General features: G+C 30.7%; 1 protein-coding gene across 2 annotated transcripts in view; it reads right to left on the bottom strand.

The window, feature by feature from the left end:
• LOC142329562 (E3 ubiquitin-protein ligase MYCBP2-like) overlaps positions 1–13,249 on the bottom strand; it is a 482,039-nt gene that overhangs the window by 96,811 nt on the left and 371,979 nt on the right. The window lies entirely within an intron of this gene.

Genomic DNA, 13,249 nt, shown 5'->3' with positions numbered 1-13,249 from the left:
GTATTTTTAGGGAATATTCTAATACTGATAGTTTATCAGTAGACTTTTTAAATCCATTGTTTGCTGTTCTTTAAGAGACTACTGAGAAACTCTCTTCCAAAAAAATGTTGATTTTGATGAATCTTAATATGATGTACTTCTAGCAATGGTTATATTATTCTACATCTTGCGCAGAATACTATCAATGGGTAAATTTAAAGTTATAATCAAATTGATACGACAAGTTTTATTAATATTCTAGACATTGATCTGTTTAGCTATGTGGTAAAGCTATAACATGTTTGTCTTGAATAGCAACTATCAGAAGTACTGTACAAGTAATACGTTAATTTTTATTTTTCTTATATTTTAAAGAATGTTTATTTATTTACTGTATATATATATATATTTTTTTTTTTTGTTATACAAGATGTCACCTCTCTAGGACGCCCATATAGTTCCCTTCAATCCAGGAAAAGAAAAACTTAATATTCAAGGAGTATTTTTAAAGTAAAGACCGTTTTGAATTTGCCACTTATATACGCGATGTAAATAGATGAAGTTTGCGTTGCTTAATTTTTTCAATCAGTATTCAGCTTTTAGTAACAATAATTTAATAATTTTATTATTAGTTGTTTATGTTCATCCATTTTTAATGAATGCTACAATTCGTGATTTCCCCAATTATGGAGTGAGAAAAGTAGTAATCTGATTTTTATGCCAAAACCAATTCTGAGACTGAAATTCATAGGAAAATTTGAGATGTTTGCGGGCCAAATATTATGATTGGCACCACTGTTACTTTTCCACTCATAATATTGAACAGATCATTAATCAAGCGGATATCCTTTTCAAGAACCTCAATTTATTGAAAGCAGGAAATAGGTAAATAAAATTAAAAGATAAGTATAACTATTAATAACAACTAAACACGAAGTTAGCCAGATAAGGCATGACGTCAAATATAGGGAAGGGCGTTGACTAAACGCTATGTAAAGATTAACACAAATATAAAGTATCAGTACAATAAGTTTTGATAATGGAATGGTTTCGAAACGCATCAACAAGAGACAAAAGAATGGAGCTAAGAAAGGTAAGTAGTATTTAACGTAGAGATTACAATTTAATTTGTACAGGAATTTATTGGAAAATTTCAGAATAATCATTCTGTACGTTTTAAATTGTATATTTTATAATGTACAGTAATTACACAGAGTGATATTAAAGAATGGAAACAGTTTTATACTTCAAAACTAACGGGTTCTAGGAGGTAAAGAAACAAGTGCGGATCTACATATTTACTAAATTACTACTTTATGGTCTATTTGAAAGACCGCATCTTGGTTCCTCCATGTTGAATCAAACTTTTTTTTAATAAGAAGGTTATTGTGTGATACATAATGTTAAGGTAAAGTAATGGGATAAAACACTTTGGTTTTAGTATAAATGCAAATAGACTGTTTGCTTATAAATCCAAAAATACTATGTTATAAATTTAAAATTAATTTAGAAATTTAAACACTTTTACCTACAATCATCAAAAAAGTTGTTATAAAATGTTATAAGAAAAAAAACTTAACTGTAAGTAAAATTACAAAATTTAAACATTATCAGACACTGAAACACTCCTATAAAATATTTGATTGGTTTTTGAAAAAAATAATACCATAAAATACAGGTAACGTTCTTAAAATCCTGTTAAAAAGATTACGGATTAATAATTCCACGAAGCCATTACACGGATTTTAATGTGCTTCCAAGAAATGAAAGAACTACCTGTAATCACATCACAGATTCTCAATTTGAACTTTTCTAAATTTTCATTTCGTCTTCGTAACATAGACAATTGTGAACAATAAGTTCGGCCAAAGAAAATCTACTTATGGCATTTTCACAATTTTTATACCATCGTATTCTATCAACAATAATTAAAACCCACATTTAATTACGTAATTTAATGACGTTTCGCGGCTTTGTTTAGCCACATCTTAGGATTTGTTTATTTAGGTTAGACCTTCGCGTTATAATAAAAAAAAACAATCGAAAAATAATCATCAAGAGGTCAGGAATTACTACAAATAATTCAGTAAATAGTTCTTTCAATAAGTAGCAAAAATATTCAGTAAGTACAACATTGGTTTATCAAAAAAATAATAAATAAATAATAATAATATTCGTTCATTTATTAAATCTTTAGTAAAAATTATGAAAGTTAGTGTTCGATATTTTATCTTTGATTCAGTTAAAACTTAAAATTATATAGTTAATGGACATATTGTTTTTTATAGAATAACTTTATCAGATTCAGTGAAATGATACTACTGATTATGTTTTAAGACATCAGACCATTAATTTAGTATTTATACAAAAACGAACTAAAATTAAAGTAAATAACTATAATAACAAATAGATAATATAATATTACTTATATGTTCTTCACTTTTTTAAACACATGTTTTGTGTTAGGAATCCTAAATAAATTTCATTAGAAAATTTAATTATAATATTATATGAATAAGTATTTCTCTAATTATTCTCTTCAATAGTAAAAAAATAAATACTACATTTTCTTTAATCAATTGAAATTAGACAAATGTAAATTTATATTTTTTCCTTGTTCTGTTTCTTCATGTTCTTTGTCAATTTCTGTTCTGTCATAGACCTTAACCCTTAATTGTATTAAACCAGTGGGAAAAAAATAATGGACAAAAAAGGATCTTGTTTTGTTTCAAGAGAACGCATTGGACTACATGACGTAGTCAAATCTTCAGTGTGGCACGGAGTACTATCTTACTGCAATCACTAGTTTTGCTTTTAAAATTTCAAGCAAGCTACGAAATTTTAAAGATTAAAATGTTATTTTTAATTCTCAATAACGTTCTGCGGGAAATTTTTCAGTAAAAAATTGATCCGATAATTCTTCGTCGCGAAATCAGCAACTTTTTGAGAATAGCTTTTTGATTGCCTTTATGATAAATGTAAGAATTCTCAGAACTCTATATTCTATTGTGTTTTTGGTTTTAATTATCCAGAAAGATGAAACCAAGCTTAATTTAAAAAAAAAAAAAATAACATCGTTAAAAACATGAATAAGCATGTTTTAAATGAAACGTTTCAACCGTAATGAAACTGGCTATTAAGACAGTTTCTCCAAGTTCTTGCACTATACTAAGTATAGCAAACAAAACTTTACCCCAAACAAAACTTTAATTGTTATGACAATGCAAAAAATGTGCAAACAATGAAAAATGCTTAATGCGCATTAAACTGAAACAGAAATTTAATTTAACTAAATTTTATTCGAATAATATAAACATCAAAGAAAAATTTTAATTGCAATGTTGTCAGAAACGTGTTTCCAAAAACAAAACAAAGCGTTATCAGGATACTTTTTACGCCACATATATTCGCTCAAATATGACTGTAAAAGTTAAAAGACTCTGTGGGTACCGAAACGTTACTTATGCTTTTCTTTTGCCATATTGATTCGATGTGATTGGTACATGCACCAGTTTGAGGGTCAACGAAATTTTTAGAATGATTGACTGTAAAATGGGTGTATCCAAGATCCTTAAGATTACTGTAATCCTTCCACATCTACGATGTAAAACAGAGCCACGTAAAACGTTCTTTTATAAAACGGCCATTAAGGTCTGAGCTGTGCGATTTTCAACAGCGACCATGAAACATTTATTGGTGTCCACCTCAATTCCCTCGGAAACCCACTGCTCGCCCACTATACGGCCTACATTGTACTTTCGCCCCACTAGTAATGTTTCATCGAATTCCACGTGAATGCCAGGCCCCCCAATTTTCAGTGGATGCCTAATCAGATACTTTGCACATATATCCCTGCAAAACGTTTTTCCAGTCGACAACAGTATGGGAAGATAATTCTGACGACACTATGCCCGATTGGGACTGAAGAAAATCCTGCCTATCAAGCTCATAACACCAAAAATAAACCAATTGGACAATTGTGATAATGATAAATTTGACTTTTCAAAAAATGAATCTGTTCGAAATTCAAGTTCTTTGCGACACTTTTAATCAGTACAACGCCGATGGAATCCATCTTTTGCCTTTGAAGATGACATGAGCCGCATTGGTTTTTTACAGGCCTCGTCTTTGTAATATCGTACTGAAAACGTCCATGGTCTTGTAGCCATTTAATACAGGATTCTTCAGAAGAAGTTACTTGGTACAAAGTAACCGAAAATATTTAAATTCTTCGCAAAATTTTTCATCAAAAATAACGTTTTCAGCCGTTCTAAATATTCATGGACAAAAAGAAAAACGAAAATTACCAAAAGAAAAAAGAAATGGCTATACACTGAACAGCAATTAATCTTACAATACGTCTGTAATGACGTATACGATAAAAAAAAGTTGGGGTGAAACAAACTGCATAAGTGCCCGGAATTCAAGAAATTAAATATGCTACAAAATTTTCTATAATTTTTTTTCTGTTTTGTGTTAGTTATATGGATTAAATAGTTTTCTACATTCCCAGAATTAAAAAATAAAAGTATTTTAATTTTCTATTTATCTTGATTCGTGTATAATATAAAATATGTATTATATAAATATAATTTGTATAAGAAATTATGCATTGAACTGTTCTTTTTAAAATGTTATAAATAATTTTAATCAGCCTTTTATCCGGAAGGTTCCAGGTTTGAATCTCGATCAGACACGACATTTTTCATATGATACAAAATATTCATTCCATATTCTCACAGACGGGCTTCGAGCTTATGTGGTGAATTTTATTGCAAATACTCGTAAAAACACTTTTTTTTAATTGAACCGACCCCAAAAAAATATAAAATAAATTAAAAAATCAGTTGCACAGAAAAGAAGAAATACTTTTTCCAGTACTACCTCGACACAATCTTTGAAACTTATTTTTTGAAATCAGCGTCAAATTCAAACAAATTTCGTAATCCTGTTCTGGGCAAATTAAGAATCCTAAATAAAACATCCGCTTGATTATTAATCTGTTCATTTATTATAATTTTTCCACTATTCTTTAATTTAAAAATTTCTAAAATATTCACTCTTTTTCCTTTCACACAATCGTGAATTAGTTTCATTGATTTTCAATGGGGTATGTCCTTTTATTAACTGTGTTGCATAGTTAAAATTTTGCTTTCTGTACTTAAAAAAACTTATTTGTTTCTTATTCTTAATTTTAACTTTCTTCCTGTTTGCCCAACATATTTTGCATTGCATTTACATTTTATGTTTTATATACCATTACTGTTATAAATATCTTTTTCCTCTATGTTATTAAAAATTTGGGGGTAAACTTCTTAAGTGATCGGATAACTTCTTTTCCTGAATGTTAATCTAGCCCATTTATAGATTTCTTTATTGTTTATTGTTTTTTTTAATTCCGCTTCTTTTATTTTTATCATTTTTCTAATCATTACTTTTTTATATCCATTACTTTCTGCTACACAAAAAATAGTGTTCAATTCTTTTTTTATAGGCTATTTTCTTTAATCTATTTATCATGTATCTGAAAGGTGCAGATTTATGTTCCATCGGATGATTTGAGTTGTAAGCTATGACATTAAATTAGTTTCGTTTCTGTACATTTCAAAATCTAAACTACTGTTATTTCTTTTTATTGTTAAATCTAGAAAGTTAATAGTCTTTTCTCCTTCTTTTTCCATAGTATATTTGATGTTATGATGTAATCTGTTCATTTCTTCTGAAATATTTTCTTCACTTTACCCCTTTACCACTTTTTAATTATTAACAATGTGTCAACCACATTTGTTATAAATTAAAAAATTGTATTCCATATTCTTAAGTATAATCTATAAATCTAGATAACTACTGTACTAGAATAGATCTATAAATAAGCTAACCAGAAATGAAGTGGTTTTCCATTATCTAAAAAAAAAAGAATTAATAAGTTGTAATATGAATTGAAAACCTTTAAATTTGAGATAGTTTATTTAACACTTTATTTCCAAAATTTTATTTGCTATGAACTCCTTTTTAACTCCCAGCTATGATAGGATATTTTGGGATAACATCAAAAATATACCCTCGTACAACATTTAAGTGGTGTACTTAATATCAAAACAATTTTATTTACTTGAAGTATGATATGTTTAGTTTTATGGATGTTTTCTTTTTGCAAAGGTTTTTTTTCAGTTAGAGATTGTGTCATTAAAAAATCTTTAACAAAAGAATTTCTGTTATGTAATTAATTTAGGTTGATTAGTTACAAAACTCTCTCTATGAATCATGAGACCTTGGTTTCCATTATCTAAAAAAAAAAGAATTAATAAGTTGTAATATGAATTGAAAACCTTTAAATTTGAGATAGTTTATTTAACACTTTATTTCCAAAATTTTATTTGCTATGAACTCCTTTTTAACTCCCAGCTATGATAGGATATTTTGGGATAACATCAAAAATATACCCTCGTACAACATTTAAGTGGTGTACTTAATATCAAAACAATTTTATTTACTTGAAGTATGATATGTTTAGTTTTATGGATGTTTTCTTTTTGCAAAGGTTTTTTTTCAGTTAGAGATTGTGTCATTAAAAAATCTTTAACAAAGGATTTCTGTTATGTAATTAATTTAGGTTGATTAGTTACAAAACTCTCTCTATGAATCATGAGACCTTGCTGTTGGTGAGGGGGCTTGAGGGCTCAGTGATACAGAGTAGCTGGACCGAAGGTGCAACCATATCAGAGAGGTATCTGTTGAGAGCCAGACTAAGGAATGATTCCTGAAAAGAGGCAGCAGCTCTTTCAGTAGTTGTTAAGGGCGTAAGTCAGAACGACTTAAACGGCCATATCAACATCACTTAGTCCTCTGAGTACTGCACAGCTGAAAGGAATGGAAAACTACAGCTGCTTTTTTTCCAAGAAAATGTAGCTCTCTGCATTTTCATACAGCAATGATGGACGTGTCTTCCTTAGTAAAATATTCTGGAGGTAAACTAGTCCCCCATTCAGATCTCCGGGTGGGGACTACTAAGGAAGGGGTCACCAGAAAATTAAAAAATAACATTCTACGAGTTGAAGCGTGGTATGTTAGAAGTTTAAAAAAGGTTGGTAGGTTAGAAAATTTAAAGAGGGAAATGCATAGGATAAATGTAGATGAAGTAGGAATTAGTGAGGTTCGGTGGGAAGAGGAAAATGACTTTTGGTCAGGTGATTTTAGAATAATTAACTCAGCTTCAAATAATGGGCAGGCAGGAATAAGTTTCGTAATGAAGAAGAAGATAGGGAAGAGAGTAGAGTATTTCAAAATGCATAGCGATAGAATCATTGTAATAAGGATAAAATCAAAACCTAAACTGACAACGATTGTTAACGTCCATATGCCTACAAGCGCCCAAGATGATGATGAGGTAGTGTATATACAAAGAAATTGACAACAAAGCAATTAAACACATAAAAGGAGATGAAATTTTAATAATAGTTGGAGATTGGATGCAAGCATTGGAAAAGGCAAGGAAGAAAATATAGTGGATGAATACAGGTTGGGCAAAAGGAATGAAAGAGCGGACCGACTTATAGAGTTTTGCACGAAGTATAATTTAGTAATTGCCAACACGCGGTTTAAAAATCATAATAGAAGAATATACACTTGGAAAAAGCAAGGCGATACTGCAAGGTATCAGATAGATTATATCATGGTTAAGCAAAGATTTAGAAATCAACTCATTGACTGCAAAACTTACCCTGGAGCAGTCATTGATAGCGACCATAATTTAGTGATAATGAAATGTAGATTGGGGTTTAAAAACCTGAAGAAAAGGTGTCAGATGAATCGGTGGAATTTAGAGAAGCTTGAGGAAGATGAGGTAAAGAAGATTTTTGAGGAGGACATCGCAAGAGGTCTGAGTAAAAAAGATAAGGTAGAAAATGTAGAAGAAGAATGGGAAAATGTTAAAAAGGAAATTCTTAAATCAGCAGAAGCAAACTTACACGGAACAAAGAGAACTGGTAGAAAACCTTTGGTTTCAGATGATATATTGCAGCTGATGAATGAACGTAGAAAATATAAGAATGCTAGTGATGAAGAAAGTAAAAGGAACTATCGACAATTAAGAAATACTATAAACAGAAAGTGCAAACTAGCAAAAGAAGAGTGAATTAAAGAAAAGTGTTCAGAAGTGGAAAGAGAAATGATCATTGGTAAAATAGACAGACTTAAAAAGAAGTATAAGTTTGTCTTATACTTCTTAAGAAGAAGTATGAGACAGACTTAAGAAGAAGCAGTTCTTCTTACCATAACTTACATTTATGTACCATAAATTAAAATCTAATTTTAATTTATGGTACATAAATGTAAATGTGTTAAACAAAGATGGTACACCGATTTATAATACGAAAGGTAAAGTCAATAGGTGGGTGGAATATATTAAAGCGTTATAGGGAGGAAATAAATAAGAAAATGGTGTTATAGAGGAAGAAGAGGAAATTGAAGAGGATGAAATGGGAGAAACAATACTGAGATCTGAATTTAAGAGAGCATTAAAAGATTTGAATGGCAGAAAGGCTCCTGGAATAGACGGAATACCTGTATAATTACTGCGCAGTACAGGTGAGGAAGTGATTGATAGATTATACAAACTGGTGTGTAATATTTATGAAAAAGGGGAAGTTCCAAAAGATTTCAAAAAAGTGTTATAGTCATGATACCAAAGAAAGTAGGCGCAGATAAATATGAAGAATACAGAACAATTAGTTTAACTAGTCATGCATCAAAAATCATAACTATTTTATACAGAAGAATTGAGAGGAGTGTGGAAGAAGTGTTATGAAAAGACCAATTTGGTTTCAGGAAAAGTATAGGGACAAGGGAAGCAATTTTAGGCCTCAGATTAATAGTAGAAGGAAGATTAAAGAAAAACAAGCCAACATACTTGCCATTTATAGGCCTAGAAAAGGCATTCGATAACGTAGACTGGAATAAAATGTTCAGCATTTTAAAAAATTAGGGTTCAAATACAGAGATAGAAGAACAATTGCTAACATTTACAGGAACCAAACAGCAACAGTAATAATTGAAGAACATAAGAAAGAAGCCGTAATAAGAATGGGAGTCCGACAAGGATGTTCCCTATCTCCGTTACTTTTTAATCTTTACATGGAACTAGCAGTTAATGATGTTAAAGAACAATTTAGATCCGAAGTAACAGTACAAGGTGAAAAGATAAAGATGCTACGATTTGCTGATGATATAGTAATTCTAGCCGAAAGTAAAAAGGATTTAGAAGAAACAATGAACGGCATAGATGAAGTCCTACGCAAGAACTATCGCATGAAAATAAGCAAGAACAAAACAAAAGTAATGAAATGTAGTAGAAATAACAAAGATGGACAACTGGATGTGAAAATAGGAGGAGAAAAGATTATGGAGGTAGAAGAATTTTGTTATTTGGGAAGTAGAATTACTAAAGATGGACGAAGCAGGAGCGATATAAAATGCCAAATAGCACAAGCTAAACGAGCCTTCAGTAAGAATATAATTTGTTTACATCAAAAATTAATTTAAATGTCAGGAAAAGATTTTTGAAAGTGTATGTTTGGAGTGTCGCTTTATATGGAAGTGAAACTTGGACAATCGGAGTACCTGAGAAGAAAAGATTAGAAGCTTTTGAAATGTGGTGCTATAGGAGAATGTTAAAAATCAGATGGGTGGATAAAGTGAAATGAAGAGGTATTGCGGCAAATAGATGAAGAAAGAAGCATTTGGAAAAATATAGTTAAAAGAAGAGACAGACTTATAGGCCACATACTAAGGCATCCTGGAATAGTCGCTTTAATATTGGAAGGACAGGTAGAAGGGAAAAATTGTGTAGGCAGGCCATGTTTGGAATATGTAAAACAAATTGTTAGGGATGTAGGATGTAGAGGGTATACTGGAATTAAACGACTAGCACTAGATAGGGAATCTTGGAGAGCTGCATCAAACCAGTCAAATGACTGAAGACAAAAAAAAAGGTTACAAAAATTTTCAATTTTGTGTTAATTTTATCCACCGATCTGTTTACAAATAAGTTAACAAAAATGTTAAAGTTTATATTTCATTGTTTAAAGTTTCTACATTGGAGATCTTAAACCTTTTTCCATCCTTGAGCTAATATTTCTAATATGTAACGGGTCAAGATAACATTCAAAAAAAAAGATAACATTCCGAGAGATACATATAAACTGATACTGGTTGTTTTCTTATAAAGTCTTTGTAGCGTAGATATGCTTTTCTTTTATTTTTTATAAAGATATTAATTTACATTTTCTGAATTTAAAAATGTGAAAATAAATCATAAATATAAAATTTTTTATTACTTTTAATAAATGTAAACTTTTTTATTACTTATATTTTAGTTTTCAGATATTATGTGTGTTTTAAGAAGTTACTTTTGTACAATGATACCTCACCTTTGTGAAAAAAGGGAAGTGGAAATTATTACTACTGTTATTACAATACTTATTACTATTACATAGATGATAAGGTGAGATATAAGTTCATAAAATAGAATTATCTTTAAAAAACTGAATAACAAAGAAAACTGCAATAATAAGTAAAAAATTATATTATTTCAATGTATCTTTAAGAATTTCCACATTTAGAAGTTAGCACCATTAAAAACAATTAACACAAATTTACTAACCTTAAATCAGAAATCAAAGACTGAAAGTGCTAAGTCTGTCACAGTATTTTTTTATAGCTGTGACAAATATAAAATATTTGAAGAATAAGTTAGCAATTTTCTTCAGAGTTCAATGTATAGCCATTACCTGCAGAGGAAAAAGTCTCAGGTTTCAATGTCACCTGTATGTGTTTTTTTTTTTTGTGAAAAAAGCTACAGAAATATTTTACTCCTCATTTTCTTAGTAAGCTTGATTCTGGAATGAGATCCTTGTTACACTTGATAATGATTATGCCATTTTTGAGTGTGATTTGTCCTATATCAGGTTGCCTACTACCATTCGACTGTCACAACTAACAAACATTGGTTTGTTGGATTAGTTTTTGGTGATATTTTTTCAGTTTGTTGGATTGGTTTTGTTGCTGGATATTTACTAGACATGACTGTGAATTTTGGTGTGTTTTGGACAATGGATTGTTATTTTATTTTGATTTTTCAGTTTCTACTATTATAGTTAATAGCACATTAGTTATTCTAACCTCAAAAAACTATAGAAATTTTTCTGAGTCCTTTGACTTGATAGTGATGTCACTGTTAACTATAGGAAATAAGGACTTAGAATATTTTTGGTCTTTCTGAGTTGAAATACTCCAATACTTATATCTCCCTATCCCTTCCTTATTAATCCAAAGCCTCCCGGTTCTTGGCACTACCCAGCTTTTCCCCCCAAAATTCCAATCCTGGATTTGGGGTGATGCATTTCCTGACCACCCCCACCCCCTCGCATTTGATATACTAGCCAAAGAGCGCTTCATAAGATATGGAGGTAGTGATCCCATACAGGCCAGAAGTGACCTGCTAGGTAAATGGCATGAGAGGTGGGATAATGTAGTGACCAGTAGATGGACATGCTGTCTTATTCCTTGCATAAAGTCCTGGATTAGCAGGAGACATGAGGAGGTGGACCACTGGATGGTCCAGCGGCTTACAGGCCATGGATCATTTGGGGTTTATCAACACTCTAGAGGACTCTGCACGACAGCTAGATGTCAATACTGTGAAGGTGTGGATGATGTACACACCTTCATGAGCTGCCCAAGATGGGATGCGGAAAGGCCATTTGATCGACACATCTTGCCCAAAGAGGTTATGAGAGTCATGATGAGCTCAGAAGAGGACTAGAAAAAATGTTCGAGATGGTTTCAAAAGGTGCTCAAGAATAAGCTAGAGGACGAAGCTTGAGCATAGGGCGGTGCTTGGTCTAGAAGTGGGGATGGAAGGCCAGCTTCTGGGGATGGGAAGCGGGGTTCCAATAGGATCACTGTCGCTGGGTGCCCCCAGGGGATGCTGGAAACCTTCACGGAAGGGCAGCACAAGAAGTACCTGCTGGCACACTTAGAAGGCAATGCCATACCTTCGGATTTTTTCCATCACTGAGTCATGAGAGGAGGAGGGTTTTTAATAGGTTCCTGCTTTGGAAGGAAACCCCCACACACCCAATAGTACGGGCTGCTGGGTATCTGGTTGTGGATTTTTCTTCTCCAATGTAAAACAAAAAAACAAAAGCTAACAAACTTGTTTTTAAAAATCTATCCACAGAACTCATAATCAAAAGATGATAAAATCTTAATTTTTGGAAAAATTCTAAAAATAAACATTCTGTTTATTGTTTCAAATCATATTAAGTTTCAAATTGCATGATCTGTAATGTACAGTTAACTATGTAAATAAATATGTGACTTCGCTGCTAATTTTCATATATATGTAATTTTTTTTTTTAGTTTATTTTGCAAAAAGAAGAAATAAGATGTATTTATAACAAGATTAACGTGTCACACTATATTTAAAGTGAGTTTGAAATTCATCACAAGGATGAAGACAAATAAGAACAAAATTAATTTTAGATGTGATGAAAGTAGAATGAAAATTTGTCTAACCTACTTAATACATTATTTAAAAAATAAAAATTTTAAAAACCTAACTCAAAAAGAGGCTTGAACTTATAGTGAATTAATTGAACCCCAAAAAAAGTATTTATAAAACTTAGAAAGAAGGAAAAAGAACAATTTTTGTGAGTTTTTCTAAGTAGACATTATATTTTAATCTGGAAATGATTGGATTGAGGTGGTGAATAAGAAAAAACAACGACCATGATAAAAATAATTTTCCACAGTATCTTTTTCAACAAATGAATCCAGTTGCCACTTTAAAACAAACAATTATTTAATTTTGAAAGAAATAGCTCAGAAAGGACATTTATTTCTTTTGGCTTTGATACACAGATTTACAATGGTATACAAATGGTAAAATAACTCAAGCTGACAGGCTCGAGTTAAAATACCTTTACTATCTTTCAGGTATTAAAATATTTGGCAAGTGATACAATATTTGCCGAACAAAATTTAAAACCAAGATACATATTTAAATTACCCAGACCACAACTTACATCTCACCTTATCTACTGTAGCAACATTGACAACAATGAAACTACTCTTGTAACTTTTATCTAAGTCTACACTAAATCACTAATCTGATAAATAACATAAATAAATTAAATCTTACTTTATTATGAATTACCTCCATTAATCCACTTTTTGCTATATTTTTACATAAATATTAGAAAAAAAAACT

The sequence above is a fragment of the Lycorma delicatula genome, chromosome 8, assembly GCF_047948215.1.
Source record: "Lycorma delicatula isolate Av1 chromosome 8, ASM4794821v1, whole genome shotgun sequence".
NCBI lineage: Eukaryota > Metazoa > Arthropoda > Insecta > Hemiptera > Fulgoridae > Lycorma > Lycorma delicatula.
The sequence above is the reverse complement of the archived record's forward strand: the minus strand, read 5'-3'. Positions and strand labels throughout refer to the sequence as shown.